This window comes from Taudactylus pleione, unplaced genomic scaffold (assembly GCF_031769625.1).
Source record: "Taudactylus pleione unplaced genomic scaffold, aTauple2 ptg001314l, whole genome shotgun sequence".
Lineage (NCBI taxonomy): Eukaryota > Metazoa > Chordata > Amphibia > Anura > Myobatrachidae > Taudactylus > Taudactylus pleione.
The window spans coordinates 8,513,564-8,539,906 of NW_028285714.1; the positions used below are offsets into that span (position 1 = coordinate 8,513,564).

The 26,343-nt window shown below is 40.3% G+C and overlaps 1 long non-coding RNA gene across 2 annotated transcripts in view; it reads right to left on the reverse strand.

The window, feature by feature from the left end:
* Positions 1 to 26,343, reverse strand: part of LOC148443237 (uncharacterized) — a 233,630-nt gene that overhangs the window by 107,161 nt on the left and 100,126 nt on the right. For both annotated transcript variants that reach the window (XR_015875716.1, XR_015875715.1), the window contains exon 2: positions 8,012 to 8,051. This is a non-coding gene — a long non-coding RNA (uncharacterized LOC148443237). The remainder of the gene's footprint in view (positions 1 to 8,011; positions 8,052 to 26,343) is intronic.

Below are 26,343 nucleotides of genomic sequence, written 5' to 3' on the forward strand. Positions count from 1 at the left end.
GAGCGTATGTTTTGCTCGCTCGTTCAGACTTAGAGGTGGGAACAGACTGCAATTTGCGAACGGATCATTTGAATAGCCACCCCTTGTTTTTGAACGAACGACCACAAATAGCGAACGGCTCTGAATCAGGCCCAAAGTCCATTAATACAATCACAGCTAGCATGTTATAACTGTGTAATCTGAGGTTGGCAGCCCTGACACCAGTATTTACATTACCACTACTGCTTTTCAGCACATGGACAGCTCCTCAGCTCCTTCAAGTCATCAGCTGCAGGTTTTCACATAGTGTCATAGCTCACACGCTCACTGATAATGCAATTTTGTATCTGATACCTCAATTACTCCCTTTCCTTCTGCACAGATCCCACAGCTCCACAAAGAAGTTGCCCACAGACCAGTACCTCAGATCAATACCCTATCAGTTTGTATTGTACGATGCAACACTACACCTTCTTGCTTACAGCTTGTGCTACATGTTTAAATAATATCCTTAATGATCCTCTCTTCGTGCCATCCCCATTTACTCTGCACAGTAGATCTCGATTAGCAAATTTCCTTTGCACTTATATAATTCGTAGCTCACCTAAATAGTGCAGGGCAAGGCATTATTTCCCAACAATCCTGTAAACTATATTAAACCTTTGCTCTATGCCACTAGGGCAAAATATGTTACAATATTATTCAAAAGCCAAAGTGCGTAAGTCAATTTACAGAATGATGTACCTGGCAGGTTGCTCATTTTGTTATTGAGTAGTATTCATACGAACAATGCATGTTCTCAAATGTAGCCCAGGTTCTAACAGTTACATAAAACACTTGTAAAATGTTAAAACCTCATGCTTTTCCAAATCTATTATTCAAGTAGTGATAATTGTATCAGGACTGATGTGAATGGGTAAATATTCTCTGTAAAATGCTGCGGAATATATGTCCGCCATATAAATAACTGGTAATAAATAAATAATAAATAAGTACTTGCAGCTAACACAGACAACCACTTTTTGTTTAAAGTTGATATTTATAATTTATGTTTCATAATGTTTATATATTGTCTCATTTGTATCCAAATTATTTGTGCTTTAATAAATGTATAATTGTTTTTCATGACCAAGTAGTTACATAGAAGCATTATTTCTGGTTGTTTTCCATACTTTGTTTTACAGAATTATATGCTTTTCACCAAATAATTGGGAACTAACAGACTCCTACACACAGCTGTGATGGCTCACCCTACTCAGCTACTTCATGTATGCTTCCTATTATAACTAGCAACTTGGAGATAATTTTTGTTCAAAAGATTTGTGCTTTGTTCATTTTCTCATCTCCAGATATTGCTGATGATGGCCATTGTAACCTATATAGTGCTCCCAAGATGGCTGCATTACCATGTACTTTTGTGAGTAGAATTAACAATTCTGTGGAATTGATGAATCTGGAGGTATTTTATTTGTTTATTGCATTATATACTTTGTATCCTCCCAAAGTATGTAACCTAAGATGGCTAACATCTCCACTCACGTACACATAGCATGGGCAATCACATGGGAAACCATCTCCACTCTCATACACATAGCATGGGTAATCACATGGGAAACCATCTCCACTCTCATACACATAGCATGGGCAATCACATGGGAAACCATCTCCACTCTCATACACATAGCATGGGCAATCACATGGGAAACCATCTCCACTCTCATACACATAGAAGCAGCACAAATCGGCTTGTGCTTTTGTTTACAAGTGATGTCAGTCCAGCATCACTTGTTGTTAATCACCTGGGCACAGATCTTGCTTATGGACACAGAGCAGCAGCACAGATAGGCTTGTGCCTTTCTACTCACTATGGTCCCAGACAGGTAAACTCTGCATCTTTTACCAGAGAAGAGAGAAAGATTAGCTCTCTGCAATCGCAATCCCCGTGACTCTGTTAATCACCGCTCTCTGGATTGTAACCCCTTCCATCCTTCTAAGTATTCCTCTTCACATTATCATTTTATATATTCTTAAAGGATATACCTAACTCTCAACCCTCCCATAGGTTAGTAGCATTAAGATCAGCATTATTTGGTTTATTTCACTCATTTCAAATTGGTTGTTCATTCCTTAGCCATTGGCCTGAGGAAGCAGATGTTGGCTCTGTGAAACTCGTTGCTAGGAACACACTCATTGGTACTTTTCACTCATTCACTTTTACATTTTTATTTTATAATTCTTTGGTTTTTAATTTTGAAATGTAATTTATAGAAAATAATGTATTACTTTTATGTAAAAAGCATTTTATTGTTTGTGGATTTTTATTTTTATGCTGTGTAATTTGACCGAACCACAACAGAATAATAAATACAAATTATTTGGTAACTTAATTTTTTTAGAGTATTTAATTTTGGGTCCAATAACTACTTTTGGGATCCACTAATTTTTATCTATTCCCATAATACAGACAGACATCTGGTTTTCAAAAATAGGCTTTCATTAGACCCCATTCAAGGTGAGTATACTACATAATCTTGTAGGACCTTGTAATGGGTAAACTGATCTGCACTGAAGGCTTGTTATATGTGTTTCCTCCACTAAAAATGTGACCATCTGGAGCAAATTACCAGCAACATTGGCGAGATCTACATTGCATTCTGTGACCACCCTAGGACCACGGTGAAAATTGTGTCCAACGTTTATCACCAACTTCTGAAGGGTGAGTGCACATCCGTTTATAATGAAAAACAATTTTTTTTTATGTTATCACACTATATTCTTGTTTTTGTTTTTTCTCTTGTCTTTGACTAAATCAAAAAGTTCTGATTAAGAATTCATCAAATAAAAGCACCAGAACCATCTTTTGATTCTGAAAATTTCTCCTGAGGGGCCTTTTCGAAAAGTTTTTAAAAACATAACAACAAACTATTCAAAATTAATTTGAAAGCCCAATGCTACAATCCAAACCATGAGAGGACATAGAGAGGAAGCAAGATTGGAGACATTCAGCAAAAGATTATCCACAAAGGCAATCATTTTCAATGTTTCAGACCCCACATGGATGCCAGGAAAAAAAGGCCAATTTTATAGCATATGAAGCATGGGAGAATAAACAGTCAGGGCAAGAGTGGACAGCCCTGCCTAATATTTCTTGAAATTTCAAATGTTAGTCCATGAGAACTGTTGTTGAGAAGAGAGTTACAAGGAGGGGGGGGAAATTTTGTTCCAAACTACATATTTGCCAACACAGCCTGAAAAAATTTAGCAGGATACCATGCTTAGCACTTTGTAAACATCTAGTCTGAGGAGAATATTAGAAGTAGAAGAAGAGAAGGCAGCAACTGTCTTCCACCACAGACCTAATTCCTTGGACTGAATGGCGACCATGCACAAAACCCAATTGGTGGTCAGTGACTCAAATGGAAATAATACTATGTAGTCTACTGGCCATAATCTTAGCTAAAGTTTCAAAGTCCACATTTAATAATGTGATAGAGCAAGGGTACTTATTGAATTTAATAAGAGTAGTACAGTCAGGTGCATAAATATTGGGACATTGACAGAATTTTCATATTTTGGCCTATATTCACCACCACAATGGCTTTGAAATGAAACAAACAAGATGTGCTTTAACTGCAGACTTTCAGATTTAATTTGAGGGTAATTACATCCAAATCGGGTGAACGGTGTAGGAATTACAATGGTTTCTATATGTGCCTCCCACTTTTTAATTGGCCAAAAGTAATGGGACTATCAACTCAAAAGCTATTTCATGGACAGGTGTGGGCTATTCCCTCATTATTTCATTATCAATTAAGCAGGTAAAAGGTCTGGAGTTGATTCTAGGTGTGACATTTGCATTTGGAATCAGTTGCTGTCGACTTTCAATATGAGATCCAAAGAGCTGTCACTATCAGTGAAGCAAGCCATCATTAGGCTGAAAAATCAAAACAAACCAATCAGAGAGATAGAAAAAACATTAGGTGTGGCCAAATCAACTGTTTTGAAATATTCTTAAAAAGAACGCACCGGAGAGCTCAGCAACACCACAAGACCTGGAAGACCACAGAAAGCAACTGTGGTGGAAAACAGAAGAATTATTTCCCTGGTGAAGAAAAACCCCTTCACAACAGTTGGCCTAATCAATAACACTCTCTAGGAGGTAGATGTACATGTGTCAAAGTCAAAAATCAAGAGAAGACTTCACAAGAGTGAATATAGAGGGTTTACCACAAGATGTAAACCATTGGTGAGCCACAAAAACAGGAAGACCAGATTAGAGTTTGCCAAACAACATCTAAAAAAGCCATTACAGTTCTGGAACAACATCCTATGGACAGATGAGACAAAGATCAACTTGTACCAGAGTGATGGGAAGAGAAGAGTGTGGAGAAGGAAAGGAACTGCTCATGATCCAAAACATACCACCTCATCAGTGAAACATGGTGGCGGTAGTGTCATGGCGTGGGCATGTATGGCTGCCAATGGAACTGGTTCCCTTGTATTTATTGATGATGTGACTGCTGACAAAAGCAGCAGAATGAATTCTGAAGTGTTTCGGGCAATATTATATGCTCATATTCAGTCAAATGCTTCAGAACTCATTGGATGGCGCTTCACAGTGCAGATGGACAATGACCCGAAGCATACTGCAAAAGCAACCAAAGAGTTTTTTAAGGCTAAAAAGTGGAATGTTATGCAATGACCAAGTCAATCCCCTGACCTGAATCCGATTGAGCATTCATTTCACTTGATGAAGACAAAACTGAAGGGGAAATGCTCAAAGAACAAGCAGGAACTGAAGACATTTGCAGTAGAGGCCTGGCAGAACATCACCAGGGATGAAACCCAGCATCTGGTGATGTCTATGCATTCCAGACTTCAGACTGTAATTGCCTGCAAAGGATTTGCAACAAAGTATTAAAAAGTGAAAGTTAGATTTAGGATTGTTTAGTTTGTCCCATTACTTTTGGCCCCTTAAAAAGTTGGAGGCACATATAAAAACCGTTGTAATTCCTACACCGTTAACCTGATTTGGATGTAATTACCATCAAATTAAATCTGAAAGTCTGCAGTTAAAGCACATCTTGTTTGTTTCATTTCCAAGCCATTGTAGTGGTGAATAGAGGCCAAAATATGAAAATTCTGTCAATGTCCCAATATTTATGCACCTGACTCTGTATGTCTGGTTAAAATTTGGGTAGAGAGGTTGCCACCTGTAAATAGTTTAATAGAGATCAAGGATAAGGGGGAGAATATTAGACTTCAACAACTTGTAATATCCCAGAGTAAAGCCATTATTACTGGGGGATTTTTGTAACTATAGACCAGATATAACATCTTAGATTTCATCCAATGTGATTTCAGCGTCATGTAAGTTGTGTTTGGAAGATGTCAAGGTGGGTAGTTGGGCCTCTGCAATAAAGCGAGTCACAAGGGAAGGGTGAGGCTCTGTTACCATATATAAATCCAGATAGTAGTAATAGAAAATGTCAGCAATTGCAGAGGTGGAAGTGAGTGGAGTTCTGGAGGGTTTTGCTTGAATTCCAACTATATGGTTCTTATATTTAGCAGTCTGTGTCATGGCAGCCAATAGCTTCCCAGTCTTTTTGCCCCAATGGTAAAATGTATTATTCCTGTAATCCAATCTGCCCTGTGAATGAGCCAGGAGAAAATTGATGTGCACTTAAAGACTTCTAGGCAGAAAATCCATATATGCAATGGTCTGGGGATTAGGCAATTCTCAATGTGTAAAGCAAGGAATGGTACATAGCACCACGGTCATGGAGATACTGAGCCAGATAAATAAATGTCACCAAGCAGAATGGCCTAAAGCTGCATACACACACAACGATTGAGTTAATGAACGATTTTAGTAAACAATTTTCTACCTTGAAAAATGAACTAAAATTATTTACTAAAGTTGTTCATTTACTATGTTCATTTAAATGTAATGAACGAGTTTTATGAACTACAAATGATTTTTGCATATTAACTTAATGAAAATCATTGAGTTGACAAGTCTGACTGAACTACAAACTACAATCTACAAATGTGAACGCGCATGAAGAATAATCATTCATCGTTTGACTCAGAAAGTGAACGATTTTTTCAAACGATTATCATTAAACAATATCGTTTAAGGATAATTGATCAAAAAATCGTTTTGTGTGTATGCACCTTTAGAGATAGATTTTGCAAACCCTTTGGTCCTGGCAAATTGAATAAAGAATTTGATTTACAAGTCGAACATACTTAGCAGAATCATTTAGTTTAATCTCCTCCTTCAGCTTCTCTAGCAGCTTTTCCAGTAGTTTAATGAGGGTATGACTTGGCTCAGGGTAGCAGTGTCTGAACTCACTTCTCAATTTCTAATGGTTTCAGTTGTGTATATTAAAAAGCATTTCCAAGTGTTCTGCAGTAAGGTAACATGTCCCACCTCTACCTATCTCATGGCTTGTTGTGTAGCTCTTGATAACCTGTTGCTGTTCTCCCAGTCATTGAAGCATATCAAGTTCCTACCTCTCATTTTCATGGATTTTCAGAACCATTAAGTTATTTTGAGTGCAAAACACGATACATGTAGAAAAAGAAGTGTTAGGGTTAGGCACTGGGTGGAGGGTTACAATTATAGTGTGTCGAGGGGGAGGTTAGGTTTAGGCACTAGGGATGGTTAGGTTTAGGGACAGGGGAGGGAGTGTTAGTGGTAGGGGTAAGGGTTAGTCATACCTGCTTTCCTTATGGGTGTTGGGATTCTGACTGTTGGGATGCTGGGATCTCATAACCAACCTGTTCTGTCAAACTTAACCTTAGTATGCTTGTGTGAGTGCACATGTACTAGTGGTTAGGGAATTTAGAGACTTTAAGCTCCAATTGGTCAGGGTCTGATATGAATAACAATATATATACAGCGCTGTGTAAAGTATTGACACTATATAAATAAAAATTTGTATTTTACCAAGACAGGACAATGCACTTATCATGGGGTTGAGGTGGTACAACTGGTTGCTCCAATACATGAACACAATCAACATCATTCTCCTTAGCTTTTTTAACCACAACACATTCATCATTAATATTCTCATTATTGGAATCAACAAACAAGTGCATCTACTTCATTGGAGCAGAAGCATGATCAGTAAAATAATAGCAAACAACCAGCTCTCATTATTAAAATTACACAAATGAATTAGTAGATTATGGAGTAGCACCACCTCTATCTATAGACACAACTACAGTAAGCTTAGTAAAAAAAGAAAATAGGTAGGTTAAGTGGTGCATGTCGATGCAATTCATGGAAAATAAATAAAAAAATATAATATTTATGAAAATTATTAAAATATTGATTGTAATACTCTATTAGCAAAGTACTTAAAGACAAATGCTATGTGTGAATAACAGTGTCGTAGCTACCGCTCCAGTTGCAGGCCACTCCCTTTCTGTATAACGTCATGTGGAGGGGGCGTGGCCTGCACCGGAAGCCGGTGATTACAGCAATGCCTGGAGCATCCTCAGGATGCTCCGGGCTGCTGTAAGGGCAGCATTGTAATGGGTATGGTGCATTCTAAGGACGCTCCAGGCAGCACTGCTGCAGAAATTCAAGCAGCAGGGTGCCCTCGCGAGCACCTTGCTAACCAGTTGCTAGAGCTGTGGGTGAGCAAGGTGCCACCCACAGTGAGCTGTGCTATGTGAGGTCGCACTGTTCATGCACCCTTAGATACGGCTTTGGTGAATAATAAAATGTCAATGTGTATGGTGCTTATATACAGCCTTGGACTATGTATGACATTGTGGTAGAAATACTAAGCCTTAGAGAGAGATCAAGTGAAGAGAGAAAGTACCAACTAATCAGCTTCTAACTGTAATATTTCAAACAGAGCCCGTAAATTTACAGTTATGAGCTGATTGGTTGGTACTTTATCTCTCTCCAAAGTTTAGTACATCTCCCCTTATGTGTGTGCATTCCATAGCAATTTCTAAACAAGCCCACTTATTGTGTATTCCAATTTTCTAACAGACTACAATTAATACTCACTGAATTCTTGCAACTTGACAATTAGCTTCTTGTAGAAAATCTGTATTACAAAAGGAAATTCACATTAATCCGTATAGTCAGGCATATTTTCCAAAAAGGTCATTCATAATATGACAAAATTAATTATTATCTATATTGATGAATAGTAACAATCACAAAAATGCAGGCATAGATTTCTGTAGTAATTATTTCATATATACCAGCAATATACCTTACTGTAGGTATGTAGTTACATACCCACTGTTACTTAATAGTGAATTAACCTCATTGGCATGTAATTAAGTAGAATCCCAGCAGAGAACTTTAGGTTTATACATAAAATGGAGCTACAGTACATCAAAGTTGCAGTTACTGTAGTAGACATTATTAGTGGCTGCTCCTACCTTTATCCTATGGGGGGCTGCCTGGACTGCAGTATAATGCCTGTGCTGCATCAGCCTGTAGTCCCTCAGTTATGCATGTGCAGAAAAGAAAAAAAAAAAAGAGAGAAAAAACCCCACAGTAAAAACTGGCACATGCGCAGAAATGGGCTACTGGTAGGGGCTGCATCTGTTGCAGCCTCTAGAAGCCGAATCGGGCTGCCATAATATAAAGCAGAAGTGGCTTTCCATTGAAAACGCTTTCTGCTAATGCCAGTCCAGACCGGCAGTCCCAGGGGGAGAAAGCATTTCCTCTTGGGACTACTTGTCTGAAGTGTGTTGATTAGCAGGAAGTGTTTCCACTGTGAAACGACTGCTCTAATTCACATAGTGGCCGGGACTGGGGGCTCACAGGAGAGTGGTGGATTGTACTGGGAGCCCTGCAGCCCTTAGTTAAAATCCACCACTGGACATTATATCCATTTATACTTGCATACTTTGGGCTTGATTCAGTGATAGATGCAATGGCGATTATGTACGCAGATTGAGCGATTATTTGACATCATGCATGAATATAAGCTGCACTGTCCGTGTGCAGTGATCGCATTGTGATTACGGATGCACAGAGAAATCCATCACAAAGTGAGTGACAGGTTGTCAGCATTTGGGGGTAGTAACTGGGGGGTGGTCAGAAAAATGCAGGCATGATAGACGCAATGGCGATTATGTACGCAGATTGAGCGATTGTTTGCCATCATGCATGAATATAAGCTGCACTGTCCGTGCGCAGTGATCGCATTGTGATTACGGATGCACAGAGAAATCCATCGCAAAGTGAGTGACAGGTTGTCAGCATTTGGGGGTAGTAACTGGGGGGTGGTCAGAAAAATGCAGGCATGTCTAACCATTTAAACACTGTTACATGGGCATGCATAAATTAGCCCTTACGATCATCTACACAGCATGACAGCCCTCTGCGTGTCAGGAGAGCAGCCGCAAGGGAAAGTTGGCCGCTCGATGTGCATCAATGTTACTGATATTTACGCAGGTAAGCGAGATCGTATGCATATAAGAAGGCATCAGTGGGCGTCATTATGCTCTGGTGATCTTTGGAACCATTAGCATATTTTTGCAGCTGTGTTATGTACAAAATCACTGCTGTGATTGCATTAGCGTCCGTCTTTGAATCAGGCCCTTAGTGTACACATATGGAAAGAGGATACCAACTGTGTTGTCATTATAACATCTCAATATTTGTCAATTACATATTTCTATGTTGTTAGTGCTTCTCATAATAACACCTGCATTTACTAAATAGTCATTAAATGGTGACACTTAGATAAATAGATAGATAGATAGATAGATAGATAGATAGATAGATAGATAGATAGATAGATAGATAGATAGATTGGGAATTGAAAATCTTCTTACCCTATACATATTAATATAGATTGCTTATAATGGATCACATGGCCAAGCTTGTGTTTGGGATATGGACACCATAAAGATATATGTGCTGACAACAGGACTAAATTGTCTAATGTGTATGCTATTAAATGTGTATTTTATCATTGATTGTAACACTATTAAACAAAACGTTTTACATGGTCAAAAAGGGACATTAGCTATTTCAGTTAGCGTGGACCAGTTGGATAAGGTATCATATTCATAATTCATACAGTACCTTGCAATCATGCATAATCATAAATGGCAATAAAGAATAATTATCTGCATTCCCATATGTCCCCAATATATCCAAACACCTAACACATCTGGACAAAGTGTCACAGTTAACAATTGATAATTGTCTACTTGTGATAATAGTCTTGGGCACTCCAGAGTACATGGTCCAGTGTATGGAAAGGTGAGATACTAAAACCACAAGGTCTCTGAAACACACCCTGATGCACATTTTGCTGCTGCTTTGTGATGGACATTGCAAAGAAATACACGCAGTCATGTATAGTCCAAGGCTGTGTAGAAGGGTTGGTTTATGTTTTGTCAAGAATTACAATGTCTACAGAAATTATCTTATCATAATGTTGACATGCATACAATATCAACTTACAAAATATCAATACAGATGTATACTCATACATTTTGCTGCAGTCGTGCCAAAAATCTCCTTTAAGCATACCAGTTCTCGTGCGACTTTCCTAGCGCTGGGCATCTTTTTTGCCCAATAATGCTTCTTAGTAGTAATGTGATAATAGTATGCACCAGGAGACTACACTAATTAATTTTTTGATGAGACACTTTTATACCTGTATGCAATATAGTCTCTGAATTTGTATATGAAGTGCTATGAAGCATTAGCTGTGGATTTTTTCCATTACAAGTTCCACTGTGCTTCATTTACAGTGTCACATAAAGTTATACAGTAGTGTTGCATATCAAATTAATCAACACAGTCTCCTTGGTGCATTTCAGTACATCACATTGTGACTAGGATGCACTTTCTGGCAAAAAATATGTAATAAAGACATCTGGAGCTAGCAGAGTTGCATGAGACCCAGCGGCTCACTTGCGACACATGGCATACTGTGGACACATCTGCATGTTGAGACTGTCGACAGCCATAATGTCGACTGGTAAATATTCCTAATTTCTACAATTTGAAGACTGACCCTTACCTTAACCCCAACCTCAAAAATTCTGCTGTTGACATTTTGACTGTTTTGACATTTCATGTGGACATTTTGACCAGTGTGGACATTCTGTAGGTGTCAACATTATGATATTTGACATTATGGTGTCAAATTATTTTAATTATTTTGCTAACAGTGTTACAATCAGTATTGTAATATTTTACATTTCTATTCCATGAATGGCAACTACCTCTGCATCATTTAACTTACCATTTTTTTATACTTAGGTAATCTAAGAGGAGGTTTTATTCATCAGAGTGGTATGGCAGTACAATAAAGTACAAAGCCACTGTATAGAAATAATTTGACCAAAATTACACAAATTAATATATGTAGTGGTGCTCCTATAAAGTCAAAAGCAACAAATATAGGAAAGAGAAAAATAAACACTATGGAAAGGGCACTCTTGGGAATAATGTACCAAAGGTTAAAATGTATCTTTTATTGAAAGAATAAATGAATAAGGCTATTATAATGTACTAACAAAGCTAAAGTGAATAGTGGTGCAAATATAATTGCTTACATCTGACAAATAGGAACATAGGATATAATCTGTATTCCTATGAATGGCAAAAAAAAGCACTAGGTTTATTATAAATAACAGCGATGTAGCCTAATGACTTTCAAATCTCAAATACACACACACATGGATTTAATAATCAAGATTCCAAAATGAGGTTTCATCAAGATAGGGGGAGATAATTTAAGATAAAATCAGTTTTCTGGACTCTGCTCCTCTCCATTTGTTCAATTGCATTGAATGTTGAGTGAGAGATCCTTACTGGCAGTAAATAGTTGGTAACCACAGGTAGTACATTAGTATCTGTTAATAAATAGCTACTCTGTAGTACAAGAGATGTGCCAGTGCACTGTTGATTTAAGTCATTAAAATGTGTATAAATTTAAGTAGAGACAAAGTTTAAGTTAATCTTGATATCTCAAATAAGATAAACTGTTTATCCAGTGTAGCATTTATCTAGAAGTAGTTTAATTACCCTTAATTGGTGCCTGAAAATGAATAGCTACTATATAGCAAATAAAAAGTTGTGCCTGAGCCAAGATTGCATATGTTCCTTTGAGAAGTATATGAATTGCAGTAGGTTGTAAGAGCAAAAGGCAGCATATTATTCAAAAGGGACAACCAAAATAGGAAAAATACCATTTGCAAATTCATATAGTTTTGAATGCATACATGTGCATGCTTCCCTGTGGAATATATAGCCGCAAGCTATACAAAGCATAGAAAGATGGTAAAGTTCATTCCCCAGGTAAGTCTATCACTATGGTGCTGCACTCTAAGTGCTACCAAATAATTAGACAGGTACTATATTACCTTATTGCAGTTAATGAAAAACCTTAGGGCTGGGGTGTCAAGTTAGTCCCATTATTGAAACTTTCACCATCCCTATGGCAGGTGCAGTTTCTACTTCTGAGTATAGCCTCATATGTGAGCTGATAAGAATTGTTGTACACTTCAGTGACACGACTGCAACATACCCTTAACTTGTAACGTCTGTGTGCATCTGACTAGCCACCTCCCAGAACTGGACAATACATTTTCAATTTACTTATCAGTACTTGCATATAGAATCGCAACTGCAACACTATACAAACACAATAAGGATGCATGCATGGTGTGACTTAGATGCATGTGCAGCTATAGAAAAATTTGGCCAACTCAATGAACATCGGCATTGTGTCTGATTCAGGGATGTGCAGTCAGGGTAGACAGGGGAGGCAGAGCCTCCCCTTCATACTTCATGTCAGACTGCAGAATTTTGAATATAAAAAGTTTTAGAATAATACAAAGAAGATATTTAGAACTAATAAATACCTTTTTATTATTCTTTTATAGGCAAAACTCACCAAAATTGCAGTACTCCCTGGAAATACAGGGAGAGACTAGAGATGAGGCAGTAAGAGCTTATCCTCACCTCTGATAGCTCAGACACTGCCTGGAGCTGGGGGCTGGGCCACGAAGCAGCCAATAAAACACAGAGAAAACAAGTTAATAAGGGCATGCCTCATTGTGAGTGTGGGCAACTTGAGCTCTGATGGACACATCTGACCATCAGTGATGTCTAGAAAGTACTAAGCAATCATAGCTCAACAGCAGCACTGAGGAGGGAAGGCAATTGGAATATGCAGACAGAGGACATACACAAAAGAGAAAAAGGTGAGAAGAGTCTGCTGTGGACAACAGGGCACTGTCTCAGGGCTTGTAAATTACTGTGTAACAGGATAGGGGATCTCCCTGCAGACATTAGTAGCTGGAACCTCATCACTATGCATGGACTGGCACCTTCTGTGTAAAACTGGGTAAACACGACATCGATCTGATACTAGCCAGTGCCTCCCCAGCCTTTGACCTCACTGGTTTGATTCATAATTAGGCAATAAGTGTCCACTGAAAGTTTTGCAATTTTAAATTGCAGCTCAATGTTCAGTCAAATGCCAAATATATCCTAAAGAGACAAAGCATGTAAGACTGAATTTTGTGCAAGTTTTATACTCCACTAGAAAATTGCCGTATATCACCAGCATTTTATTCTGTTCTATGAGTACTTCAAGCAATAATATTATGAACTCTCAGCAGTGGGGATGATTCAGCTTAGGACGGAATTGCAAAACTGCACACAGGCAGACATCACACCTCCTGCATGCATTACTAGCTGCTTTGTCCAACGCAGCATCTAATAATCTACAGGAAGTCCAGCTGGCTAAGTGACCCATGGGATCACACAAACTTGCCGCCGTAGAGAGAAAAAGGCCAGGAAATCTGTCAGCCAATGGAAATCCTGTCCTCTTCCCTCCCACCCAATGGCGGTAACACACCTCTGTTTCAGCAACTGAGGCCATCACCACAGACCACTTCTGCACATGAGCAGAATGAGTCAGGTGCCTGCACAGATTCCCAACCATCGGGAATCTGCGTTCAAATCTGGCCCATAGTCTATATTTTAAAACTAAGCAACAAGTGTTTATGAAACATTGATAACAAGGGTTCACACTTGTTAGATTGTTTGCACAGGCTCTTTAAAATGTGCAGATCATAACTGATTTAAACTATTTACTTATTTTACCTTCTATAGAGAAAAGTATTAGAAAATCTCATTCGGTCAGTGATCTTATTTTATATTGTTCTTCACTTTTCTGAAAAAAAAAACTTCACTCTTTCTCTATCCTTGATCATATTCTTTTAAGTTTGTGTGTTTGCAGTTTGTAAACTGAAAACAAAAATATATCACTATAAATCAAAGAACTTGACCAAGCATACACAAATTTATAACAGCATAAAACGTCATAATAAACAATAACTCTGGTTGTAAAACAACTATGTTCAAGTAAAAATTCTAGTGCACCTCTGTAAGATAGCATTTGTTTTATTAATGACAGGTACAAGTTCATAAATTTGTTTGATGTTTTTGCAAGGATAATATTTTTCCTTTTCTTTGGAACATACTGTAGTCAGCGATGCACTGCAGTGGTGTTCAAAGCTCTATTTGAGGACCATTGGTAATAAACTGCAGAAATCACCAAGGCAATTATCAGGCACATAACACAACACTGATTTAAAAAACAGATAGTTGGTTGAAATGCATATTGGGCTGCCTTGGAGTTCCAATATTATTCTGCAGATTTTATTTGAACAAATTAGATAATTTCCAAGAATGTTTTTCATATAAAATGGACAAAATCTCATTTGATAAACTTTTACAGTACTGGTCTAGTAACCTTCACAGAATTCTTATGTATTCTGTTTACACCCTGTGTAAGGTTTATTATTTTTCTGCCCAACTTGAATTTTCATAGAAGATATTATCCCTGCAGTAAGCACAGAAAATGATAGGATCTGCCAATCTGATAAGCACATAATGTGATAGATTTTAAATGAACATTTTAGATGTTTAATCTGACTTACAAGTGATACAGTATATCACTCGAGATACTGTAACATCAAATATTCAGAATGCACAATATAAATTATTTTACCATCAAAAGGTTTCAGGATCATGGAAGAGTCAAATCATTTTTCAAATATAAAGAAATAAAAAAAATGATGGAAAGAATTTTGAGCAATGGAAATAATTAAATATTCATTCCTCTAAGTGCTATTAGCTTTATAGCATACAAAGGGGAAATTATGTATAGCATTAGTTACTTATATGTGCATATCATACTGGACCTTAAATATTTGCCAAACCAGATTGCAAACAATTTAAGGGGATAAGAAAGAAGGGATGGGATAAAGGAAAGCTAGAGTTGGAAGGACTATTCAGTCTGCTTTCAAGAACCCCCCCAAGGGGTATATTTACTAAAGTGCTGGGTTATAGAAGTAGAAGTGTTGCCCATAGCAACCAATGAGATTATAGTTATTTATCTAGCACTTTATAGTATATAATAGCTAGAATTTGATTGGTTGCTATGGGCAACACCTCCACTTCTATAAACCCGCAATTAGTAAATATACCCCCTAGTCTTAGTGCATTTGTAATATTGGTAGATAGCATACTAATCTGCCTATACCATCAGCAACATAAGTCTTTAAAAAATATGAATATTTTAGACATAGTTTGACATTTTATAACAAAACTCATAATTATAGATTAAAATTATGTTAATCTGTATTTCAAAGAGATAGAGAATAGAGCCAGCAAATAACCTTGTGTTTCTGTGCATTAAAGCACATTTCAGGCCAATGATTTTGTATTTTTGATTTTGGAGATACAAAATGAGTAGAGACACTTTAACATGATAAACCTGATTTAAATTCTATTTTACCTGTCGAAACAATAATTAATAGAGCATATTTTAGCACTTTAAACATTTTTACAATGCAGAACACTACTGAATTAAAATTTTTCAAAAAGACAGAAAAATAACCGCGCTTAAGCCTATATCCAGTACAATTATAATTATGCTCTATGTGCCATATAAACAATTATATAAAAAAAGTACAATAAACCTAAATGTGCAATAAAAAAATTATAATAGTTTAATGATCAGCAGCTAATCATAAAAGCTCAAAGCTTACCAGCAATGGACACAGGGCCTGATTCAGAGCCGGACGCTATTTGCGCTCGCTCGTTCAGAAACAGGGGCTGGATATTTAAATTGAGCGCTCGCTCTTTGCGGTCTGTTGACGCCTCTATGTCTGAGCGAGCGAACGAAACATGCACTCGCTATTTTGTAAAGATGCCCCCTGGCCACTCGCATAATACGTCATCTCCGCTATTTATTTGATTAATCGAGTATATCGAAAGGCATCTGAACTGCTCGCAGTGCTTGTGGTAGGTTTATCCTACCGCAATCATGCGAACCGTTCAGGCTAAGAGACAATCAAGTGACGTGGCCGATGACGCTGCTTTGTTAATTATGCACACCCTTAAAATGCCCGTTTTGACCGTTTGGTACGCCTGCGTTCGGATCTCCACTCCCCGTTTTCAAGCACCTTCCCCTGTTACCACCCACAAACGCCTCATCCTGTCACTCAAATTAGCAGGTACTCGCTATTTGACGAGCGCTCGATTTCGGATCGCACTGACTGGTTGGCGCATGCGCATTACGACCCATACGCATGCGCAGATGTGCGAACATCGCTCGGAGCAAACGAGCGGCCGCTTACGAGCGGCTCTGAATCAGGCCCACATACTGTACATGAAATAACACACATTGAATCAAACATATAAACAAACATTGTTTCTTTTGGTAAGTAGCAATCCTGGGAAAAATCACAGCTAAAATGAAACATCTAACAGTCCCTTAGCAGTATCCTCTAGTAGAGTCAGGTGCTTCTTTAAAAATACATACACACACACATATATATATATATATATATATATATATATATATATATATATATATATATATATATATATATAAAATGTATGTATGCACCTCAACGGCGTCCAGCTGGAAAAATACAGTATAAATCGATCCCAAATGCCTCTTCGATAGAGACGGTTTGGATATGTAATCTGATAAAATCACCAAAGCATAAATGTCAATACACTAGTATTTTCATAGGGTGCCTCCATGGAAATCATCAAAGCCTGCTGTTTTTATGCACACTGTGGTGAAAATAGTCCCATAAAGCCTGTACAACACTGCACCACTTAAACTATGATAGCATGGATTAGCCACTTTCCTAAGGTGCAGTTGTCAAACAGTACAGTGTAATGTCAGTAGAGAGCTTCCTGCACTATTAGAGCAGGAAGCTCACTGGGGCTTGTGGGAATGAGACCCTACCACAAGGACAAGGGTCTCGTCGCAAGCCCGATGGTCGTGACCATCACCTGGCCACTCGCAAATGCTGTGGGTGGTCACCCACAGCTTAGCGAGTGGCTAGGAGGCCGGTTTTAATAAAAAAAAAATGGGCCGCCCTGATTCAGAGAGAGTGCTCGTTTTTTGCAAGCGGCTCTGAATCAGGCCCAAAGTCCATAGGGGCTTGCTGGGCTGTGTTGTGAAGTGCTGTTGTCCCATAAAGGCTGTGTTGTCCATAGAGGGAGGATGGGGGTTGCTGTGCTGGTGCTGCTGTTGCCCACAGGGTCTGTGTACAAAGTCCATAGGGGCTGGCTGGGCTGTGTTGTGCAGTGCTTTTGTCCCATAAAGGATGCAGTCCTAAAGGGGTGCTGTAGTGTTGTCCAGGGGTTGCTTTGTCCACCAGCGGTGCTCCTCCAAGAGCAAAAAAAAATAATTCTGTTTGTGTGCACATTAGCCGCACGTGCATCAACAAAGTAGTAGTGCCAAGTGTGCGCCTGTGTCATAAGTCAAGGATTGGCTGGTCTGTTGAAGGGAGGTCTAACCCCTAAAGTGCCAGAAAAAATAAAAAAATATATTTGTCTGTGTTTGTACCACGTGCATCAACAAAGTAGTAGTGCCAAGTGTACACCTGTGTCATAAGTCAAGGATTGGCTGGTCTGTTGAAGGGAGGTCTAACCCCCAAAGTGCCAGAAAAAATAAAAAAATATACTTGTCTGTGTTTGTACCATGTGTGGCATGCCTTAGCCGCACGTGCATCAACAAAGTAGCAGCACCAAGACAAGGGCTGGCTGGCTCATCTGTTGAAGGGTGGTGTAACCCCCAAAGTGCTGGAAAAAAATAGAAATATATATTTTTCTGTGTTTGTGAGTTGTGTGCTGCACTCCTTAGCTGCACATGCATCAACAAAGTAGCAGTGCCAAGTGTGCGCCTGTGTCATATGTCAAGGTTTGGCTGGCTCGTCTGTTGAAGGGAAGTGTAACCCCAAAGTGCCGAAAATAAAAATTAAAATAAAAAATTCTGTTTGTGTGCACCTTAGCTCCATGTATCAATATCACATAAATGGAGGACAAAAATTTGTCAGATAAAAATAAAATAGGGAAAGATCAAGAACCACTTCCTCCAAGTGCTGAAGCTGCTGCCACTAGTCATGACATAGTCGATGAAATGCCATCAACGTTGTCTGCCAAGGCCAATGCCCAATGTCATATTAGAGGGAATATAAAATCCCATATGCCAAAGTTGGCAGTGATGCAGGGCAGGCAGGACCAAGTTTGGACATCTGGTCCGGACTGAAGGACCTGCCAACAATTTCTGACATGTCTACTGTCACTGCATATGATACTGTCACCATTGACAGAATGGTGGAGGATTACAACGGTAACAGCATCCAAGTAGGCATGTCAGACAGTCCGTAACTGTACTGGCAGGAAAAAAAGGCAATTTGGAGGCCCCTGTACAAACTGGCTCTATTTAACCTAAGTTGCCCCCTCCAGTGTATGTTCCGAAATAGTTTTTAGTGCAGCCGGGAACCTTGTCAGCGAAAGGCGTAGGAGGTTAAGATATTTTTCATCAAAATGATCAATTCTTCCAGGGATACCAGCCTCCAGAAAGTACAGAGGGACCTGTGGTGGTGGATTCCAGCGAAGATGAATTAATACTCTGTGAGGATGAGGATGTACACAACACTGAAGAGGGTGAGGAATCAGTGGATGAGGACGACATCTTGCCTCCGTAGAGCCAGTTTGTGCAGAGACAGATTAATTGCCAGCCTTTTTTGTGGGGGTCCAAACGAACCAATCATTTCAGCCACAGTCGTGTGGCAGACCCTGGCGCTGAAATGATTGGTTAGTTAAGGTGTGCATGTCTTGTTTATACAACATAAGGGTGGGAGGGAGGGCCCAAGGACAATTCCATCTTACACCTCCTTTTTTTCTTTGCATTATGTACTGTTTGGGGCCTAGTTTTTCAAGCTGCCATCCTGCCTGCCACTGCAGTGTCACTCCTAGATGGGCCACGTGTTTGTGCCACCCACTTGTGTCACTTAACATAGTCATCCAGCTGCCTCGGTGCAACCTTTTGGACATAAAAACACTATTGTGAGGTGTGAGGTGTTCAGAATAGACTGGAAATGAGTGTGAATGAATGTTATTGAGGTTAATAATAGCACAGGAACAAAAAAAAACAAATTCTGTGAGTTTAGCGTGTTTATGCTTTTTTCCAAAAAAATCCAGATCCAAAACACAAAACACAGAAGGGTGGTTTTGGCAAAACCAATCCAGATCCAATACACAAAGAAAAATCCAGATCCAAAACACAAAAAGTGGCCGATGCACACCCCTAGTATTTTCATTAATTATCTGTGTCAACCAGACATGCAAAAAGAGAGGACAAATACAAGTCAAAATACATATAAAATATACATATACAAGGAGATGACAACAAAAAATATGGAATAATATATTGTTAAAACCATTTTAATTCAAAGTCAGCATTGTGGCATAAAGAAATCCTGATTTTAAGACCATCAATCTATAGCATGGATCTAAAATCACTCTTAACTTGGATACCTCCAAAAAGGTTATACAGTATGTAATTCTGAACATTTTTGATTATTTCTAAAATGGTGTTGTTAGACCTTTAACACTAGAATGTCTGAAGGTGTCAAAATGGCCCCTACCATCAATGTTTCTTTATTAGGAATGTCAAATTCTCTGTAGTTCTCCTGAACTGTTGATATCTGCATTTTGGTTCAAAGACTTAACTCTAAATACTACACTTATCTAAAAATAAAGACACCTGAAAACAGGAGTTGGATTAATTTAATTCAGATTTATCTTGACATCAACTAATTACATTTTTCTTGAATCATTAATAATTAAGTTAGAATGGTAGCAGATGATGTGCCAAGTTGTTCTTATCTGCCTTTAAAGTCTATATTTCTATGTGACAACAGAGGAACATACAAAATTACAACAAAAACATGCATGCAAATTGCCACACTTGGCTCTGGCAAGCCTGGGTAATAGGTGTTTCATTTGAGTTGTTTATCTTAAAAGATTTCACAACCAGATTAGATGATCCATCACCTCTCAGCCCTATGTCTACTTCCCTTGTATCACCTGCTGGTTGTCAGAGATTCAGGTTTTAAACATTGGGTTTAGTGTTCCTTAAGTGCAGATTGTTTTCCATACAGTATATCACTTCTGCTGCCTTCTGACTTCACTGATGCATTACTCCTCATGTATCCTGATGATATCTAGTTACTAACACTTCTTGTTCATGTATCTTGTGATCTTTAACACTACAAATGCTCAGTAAAGGAGCATTCAGTGAGCAATATGAAACAACTATGGATGATCCAGATTCAGTCACATATCCAGTAAGTGTGGGTGTAACTAGACAGCAACTGGGTCCTTATATGTAAGATAAGTTCTCCTTGCATGTCATGGATGTATAGGCAGCATAGTAAGCTATTCAGTGCTCTGCATTTGCAGAGTTCCATCTTCTTTCAAATGGATCTCTTGCACCAATAATAGGGCTGGTTCAAATTTCTAATAGTGATGACGACTATTTAACAACAAGTACATATAAGGGGTGGTGAATTGAATCCACATTTATTTCTGAACTGCACAGAAAAAGGAGGGCAGGAATCCATATGTATCCCAGATAAATGTAGAGCGCAACATACTGTGTCAGACTAGATGAACAGTGAAATTCATAAATCCAGAAAGAGTCCACAAATATTTAAATTCTATGCTACCTAGTCTGTTTCTTTGACATTATTCCAGGTCCAGACTGTTGATATCACTATTGTTTACTTTTTATTGCTGTAAAAGATTGGATACTGGGGTTACCTGGCACCAGAGACCATGATTTACTTTAATACAGGGGTTCCCAACCACGGTCCTCAAGGCACACTAACAGTCCAGGTTTTAGGGATAGCCTTACTAGAGCACAGGTGACTTAATTAGTTCCTCAGTTATTTTGATTAAACCATCTGTGCACAATCATGGATACCACTAAAAGCAGGACTGTTAGTGTGCCTTGAGGACCGAGGTTGGGAATCACTGCTTTAATAGTTCTTTTGGTTAGCACCTGGAGAACAATGAAGCACACAACTTTGCTTTAGAAACATGAGAGATACAAAAAAAACATTTTATATAGTCATGGGCTGCAGTGTTGTCACAAGGGGGGTGCGGGTTGCACCCTGGTTTCACCCGCCAAGTGGTGTCACCAAGGTGCTGGCTCCCCCGCAGTGACAGGAGCCGGGTACTGCACTGTAGTATTAGGTGCAGTACTCAGCTCCTGCCTGACATTGTAAGGGAGCCAGCACTGCACACAGGGCAGTCCGCACTTCTTGCACCCCACTGGCCCTCCCAGTAAAAAGCACGGTAGTCGGGACTATGGGGTTTGGGCTATGAGGCCATGGCCTTTCCCACATGGCCACACCCCCTGTTTGTGAGGCCATGCCCCTGTGACAGTCTTGTGCCCCCCTAGCATCTTACAACCCTGCTACTCAGCCGCCCCAAAATTGTGTACTTTTTACAGCCTGTTCCTGTTTTCCAGTGTATAAGGGCAGGAAGGACATACACTGTGAGCAAGAGAAGGCCCAGATGAGGCAGCTCACTCTTTGTGCAAGTGAAACATGGCCCATTATAATGCAGATGGAGTGTGTGTGCATCACATCTGACCATGTTGTGTTACTGTTTGTAATATGTAGGTAAACTGTGTAAACAAGTGTTTGTGTCTATCAGTGTATAATATCCCTAAAGACTGATTTGTTACGTATAAGATGCATTTGACATATATAATGATTTTGTAATGTTTGTTAAGTATGCAGGGGGAGACATCCCCCTCCCACTGGAATGTACAGGCACCAACGTATCTGTGTATGCCTGCTAATATCCCCCACAGGAAGTTACAAAGCTGATAACCCCCACAGGGGGGTCTTCTCTAAGCTGAAGACAGGAAGCTATAAATCAGCTGGAAGGCCTCTGACATCACAAGTAATAAGAAAGGGTCAACAGGGACTCCTTTTATAGCCCCAGGGGGGCCATCCCTCTTATCAACATGATTAAGTTTCCTCTGTACCAAAGTGACAATTGCGAGACTGGCCGGCACCAAAATCCACAGGGGGGGGCAGGGAATGATATGATCACTAACTGTAGAGAGCTTTCAAATCACCCAATAGCAGGGCTCAGGGGTGTCACCAGATCATGGGAAAATAGAGCTTTCATAATGGCAAGTGCAAGGGGTTTTGAGGAGTTCTGATCTGAGATCTGAGTGGAGTGGAGGTCCTAGCCTGAGTGGCAGGACACAGGCTGGGCACAGGAGTAAGGAGTTTCTGCCCGCCTGCCATCCATGGAGCCGAAGCATATGTTGCCACCAGAGCAGTCCCGTGGCATGCTACTGGTGTGCCAGCTGGAGCTGGGTGACTGGCCAGCATGCCCTGCTCTTGACGAGCAGAGGACCATCAGGCCAAATCGACCTGGAACCACAAGCCACGGACCTGGCTGTACTAAGATGGCCTGGTGAAAGATACGCCACCAAGGTGGGTAAGTGAGATGGAGTAACTGTCCACATTTCTACCACTAAAGGGGCCCCTACTATAGGGACATGTGTGTTGGGTCCCCAAAATTTAGCTAATACTACTGGCATTTCTGTATATATTGTTTAATAGTTGTAGCTGCTAATTTTACATGTAGAAGTAGTTTGTATTTATAATAAAAGGAATCATTATACCTTTGCTATTGTGTCATTTCCTCTGCGATCTAAAAGGAACTCATAAAGGACCCAGGGTACTTTGCGAGAGAGCTATAACCTTTCTGACTTTCTCAAGGTGGTGAACAGTGAGAGGGCGAAAATAATGCACGCATAAACCCGGGATCCTCACACCCGCTTTTTGTGGCACTTCATGAGCACAGCATCCCTACCCGCACCAGGTGACACCACACGGGAGGGATGCCACTGATGTACTGCCACAGCCAGATCATGCTGTGTTCATAACTGCCAATTGATTTCTGCTTGCACCTCCAATGGCTGGATGCAAAAATCAGCCTTTAGAAATGAGCAGTTCAACTTTGGCTCAGATCTTCCCACCAAGTTTGGATCTCAGAATGAGGCATAACATCTTCTTTCACAGACAAAATGTCATATTGCAGGGGCGGATTGGGCCACCGGGAAAGTCCCCGCTGGGCCGGTCCCCTGTCCCCTCTGCTGGGCCGCTGTACACTGACTGGCCGGCAGCTCTGATGGCCGCTACCGTGATTGGAGCTGTGCTCCGATCGGGTAGCGATAAGGAATGAGCTTCTGCTCATGCGTAGAAGCTCATTCAGCAGTAAAGTGTAAAGACCAAGGGAGGGCTGCTGCGCATGCCCAGCCGCAGCAGCTCCTCCCATGGGCCATTGTGGAGCACGTGAGGGACACGGCTCTGCCTCCAGCAGCCACTAGTGCAGGAACTGAAAAGGAGAGAAGGGGCAGCCGCAGGCCTCGGGAGTGTGCAGCTGCGACTGGCACAGTGAGTCACATGTTGTGTATGTACTGTGTGTATTTTTCAATAAGCCAGGGTCAAAAAGTGGTAAACTATGCTGTATATATACAGTATCAGTAGCAATGTACTATGTACTGAATTATGGAAAACTTACTTTCTATTCCCATGATCAAGTGGTCACTCTGTTTAGTTTTGTCTGCTATCAAGCTTATCCCAGCAGCCCACAGATGTCTACATTCAGTATTTATACAGCTCCTTTCCCACTCATCAGTATTACTTTAACAACAGCAATGCAACATACACACATATATATATATATATATATATATTTATTCTTTCTTTTTTAAGGTGTCCTGTGTGTGTTACTTATATGGTTGCACATGTTAATTATTCAGAGGTGATTATGCCATTTCTAGAATATATATATATTTATTTATTTGCATGTTATGGGGCACTCAATGCTTATATAAATATTGCCGGGGTGCCTGCCCACAATTTTAATAGTAGATGGTGTCCTGTATATAAATGAACAGAGGGCACTCCGCAGGCTTCTTGTATGAAAAATAACGTGATGCTTATTCCAACGTTTCAAGACCTGGACGGTCTTTAAATTGACCGTCCAGGTCTTGAAATGTTGGAATAATCAGCACTTTATTTTCTGATAGTAAGTTTGGGGGAGGGTTTAGGTTATAGTTAGGCACTAGGGGGAGGATTAGGGTAAAGCTGGGGGGGGAGTTAGGTTCAGGCTTTATGGGAGGGGAGAATTAGGTAGTGGGGAGGGAGGTGTAGGGGAGAGTTAGGATACTCAATGACAGGTGTCGTTATCCTTATCCCTGATGGAATGCCGGTGCCCAGGATTCTGACTGTGAGGTTGGCTAATCAGATGCAAATGTATGGCAGAATGGCCGTGTTATTGTAGTGTCGCAGGTGTGTCGCTGAAAGTGGGTAGAGATGCTGAATTGCTCCCATTTTAGGCCATAATCAGACGGATGATCTGCAACTAGTACAGGGCTGGTGAAAGTTTCAATGGTGTGACTGATGGCGGCGTCTAAAGACGCACAAAGCATGATTACGGCATCTGTAGACACTGACAATGGGTGTCTCAGTCCTTGCACATTTGGACGCATGAATGTACACACGGGAAGGGCATTATAGCAGCATTAGCATAAAATCGCAGCCGAAACTGCAGCAAAAAACACAAGGAATGCCACAACTGCATCCAACTCAGAATCAGGCCATATGAGGAGGGACCCCGTCCCCTCATCAGACCACGCCCCAATTAGGGCTGCTTCCATACTTTTCCCGGGCTGGTTTTCCGTCCCAATCCACCCCTGGTCATATGTGTACATGAAAGATGATGCATTGCCTCATTCTGAGATCCAAAGTTGGCGATCCAAATCCAAACTGCTCATCTTTACTGAATACATATCCTAAGAATTCACCAAAAGCTATTCTACTGTAATTAAATATGCAAATAAGAATGTTCCAGCACATACAGATCTTATTGATTTGACAACAAAAATGAAATATAAATGTATACTTGAATCTTTATTTTCCATAATTTAAAAGATTCGAGTGTATATCGATATTCATCATTATCATCAGCTTAATAACGTCTGTATGAAGAGTAAAGACTGTAGGAATTACAGTTCTGTGGTTTAAGGGCCTGATTCAGAGCCGGATGCTCTGACCAGAGCGCTCGCTCTGAATCAGGGCCCTCCCACCTAAAATTAGAGCGGCCCCCTGGCTGCTCGCATAAAATGTGGGTGGCCACAGCTTATGCGAGCGGCCAAAAAGATGGTCGCGATGGTCAAGACCACCGCGACCATCGGGCTTGCAACGGGACCTTGCGACGGGACCTTCCGGTAGGGTCTCACTAGTGATGTCAGTGGGGCCAGCCCCAGATGGTAGGCATTCCCATGGGACTAGGGCACCATCGACCCGCTTGCGAGCGCTCAGCGCTCGCGAGCGGGTCTGAATTAGGCCCTAAGTTCAGATACTCCTCCTCCTGCAAGTGTCAGTAAACTTTCAAACATTACACTGCACCACATCAATGTTTGACACCCTTGCCTACCCTCCCAATATGGCCAGGAGCCTCCCGAATATCTGCTGCTGCTCTCTACCCCCAAGAAAGGCAGGCAAGCATCCCAGCGGCTGCTGACCCTCCCAATGCCCCTCAGAGTAAAGATAGAATCCCCTCCAGCAGAGGGGAAGTGGTGACGCAATTCACGCTGGATCGCGTAATCGTGGCCCTGCTCCCTGCTTCACAATGTCATTAATTTTGGCATTGTAAAGAGGGGGCGGGGCCACGATTACACGATTGTGCAGTCACCCCCCTGGCCCAGTCCCCAATTCTTCATCATTGCCAGGTCACGTCCCCTCCCCGCTATAAGTAGACATTCAGCTCCCGGAAGGAGGAAGCTAATGTCGGCAAGTATATTTGACCATATGATAGTTTACAGTATTTGAGACAGAGGAACTGCCTTGCATTGCCTTACACTGATGTACTACATCACCTCTATCCAATTTCTAGCTTCTGATTAGTAGTGGTTATTGCTGAAGGGATTTGCA